This window comes from Zea mays, chromosome 3 (assembly GCF_902167145.1).
Source record: "Zea mays cultivar B73 chromosome 3, Zm-B73-REFERENCE-NAM-5.0, whole genome shotgun sequence".
Lineage (NCBI taxonomy): Eukaryota > Viridiplantae > Streptophyta > Magnoliopsida > Poales > Poaceae > Zea > Zea mays.
Window position 1 is genome coordinate 15931851 of NC_050098.1, and position 2025 is coordinate 15933875.

Consider the following 2025-nt stretch of genomic DNA (forward strand, 5'->3'; position numbering starts at 1 on the left):
CCGCCGCCACCTCCATCGTGTCGCGCCCCTCCATCACGCTGCCCCCTTTGGTGTCATTTGCCTGTGGAATCGTGATTTCCCTTCCTGTTTTTTTCTGTTTTTTGGTAAACTTTGGGGGAATTTCTGTTCGTAGGATTTGAGTCTGATTGAAGAAATTTTCCTTGGGGGAATTCATGCTGGAGCATCACTGAACTCGTCTATGGCAATTCCCTAGCGATTTCCTCTCTCAAATTTGTGTTTATCTTGGAGCATTGATTTAACATTTTTTTTCTTTCTTATCTGCAGGATTTAAAGGTTGTTCTAGGTCCTTGCAGGATTAAGCCCAACAAAACAGAGATTTGTGTGAGTCCACAACAAACTTTATTCCCTTCTTGTAGTTATGTAGCAATTACTCTAATCTTTTATCTTGCTGATCTACTAACATAGGAAGAGCCTGCACAACTTAAATGTTAGGCTTCTTAAATAGTTTTCTTCTTTTTGTAATTCAACATTTTGCTTGATGCCTTATGGGCATAATCTGTTTTAAAATGCAAAACTGCTACCTTAAGAAACAAGCTTCATCTTTATGACAGTACGTGTTCTAAGCTTAGTCTGAGCCAAAGCCAAGAAGGCTGTGCGTTGCACTTCCACCTGACCTGAGGATTTCATATATCGCCTAGAGAGATGGACATTGTCCTAGCCTTCAGCCTTCATGGTCTTAGAACTGAACCAGCATGGACAGGCAATGAACCAGACTACCAGACGTTGAACACTAATGTAATTTCTTGCAGTGAGTATAAGTTCCAGTAGGTCATGCTTATTAGTTTCATGTTTGCCACTACTGGTTGGTAGTGTTAAAGTACTGAGCACGCACTACTGGTTTTGATTGCCACTGATGCAACACGAAATGTAAGGCAGTGATTGAAGGATCATGAGGATAGTTGCATATGTTCTTCCTTAAGCTTAATGATGATAGCATGAGCAAGATTACTGATGCACTACTGGCTGTATTGTTCCCTCTAGTCTAGCTTGTAACCTTCAGTTCATGATGGTACCAGGATCAATGTATGTGTTGGTGACTACATTTTTTCTCTAGCTTATAACCTTCAGTTCATGATGGCTGCATTTTTTTTCTCTAGCTTGCAACATTTTTTTCTCTAGCATGTATTCAACATTTTTGTTCTTTCTTGCATGCAGGATTAAAAGTTGGTTCAAGGTTCTTGCAATATTAAGCCTAGCAAAACAGATTCGTGTGAGTTCACTGCAAACTTGTTTTTTCCTTCTTCTTGTTATGTAGCTGATATGTTAGCATAAGAATAGCTGATAATAAACACAAGATCCTACAAATCTTTGGTACGGCAGGGGCAGCAAGGAAAGGAAGGTGTTGTAGTTCAGAAAATCCAAAAACAACTAGGAGATTGTCGAGCTCTAGTGTAAGGTAAGTTCAACTAATTTACCTTGTTTCCGGTTCAATTGTGTGTTTGTTCATTATCTTTGAGTGTATGCAGCAAAGTTTTTATACTTGTTATATGTTCTTAGAAGCTCTATCATATCCGTAATAACACACATGGATAAATCGTGGATCGACAATGTGGCTAGGTACAATACAACTTTTTTTCACAATAACTAAAAAATGTGCTACGTGGTTATCTTGATATTTAACATAGAAATTGCATGTAGGGAGACAAAGGCCTATACACAAGGGGTGAATAGTTTTCTAGCTTTTGCATTAAAAAAATCAGCGGTAGGAAGCAAGATTTTATGCCCTTGTAGGAAGTGTGTCAACTCATTTTGGCGGGCGGCTATTGAAGTTCGAGAACACTTGATTTGTGATGGATTTTTAAAAGGGTATAGAACATGGACCTTACATGGAGAAGCTAGTTCCTCTGTATTGAACAATGAAAATGGTGATGTCCCTGAGTTTATTGAGGTGCATGACGAAGAAGATGACATATCTGAGTTGATTAAGGATTTAGCATGTGGTTTAGATGATAGAGGAGATATGGAAGATGATGGGTCTTTTGATCCATTTGATAAAGATGTAGC

The 2025-nt window shown here is 38.7% G+C and overlaps 1 long non-coding RNA gene across 1 annotated transcript; it reads left to right on the forward strand.

Annotated features, from left to right (window-relative positions):
• Positions 1 to 284: 284 nt before the first annotated feature.
• Positions 285 to 1457, forward strand: LOC111591176 (uncharacterized). The gene is made up of 3 exons (XR_002750341.1): positions 285 to 342; positions 1177 to 1231; positions 1342 to 1457. It is a non-coding gene; the product is annotated as an uncharacterized lncRNA (long non-coding RNA).
• Positions 1458 to 2025: the final 568 nt, after the last annotated feature.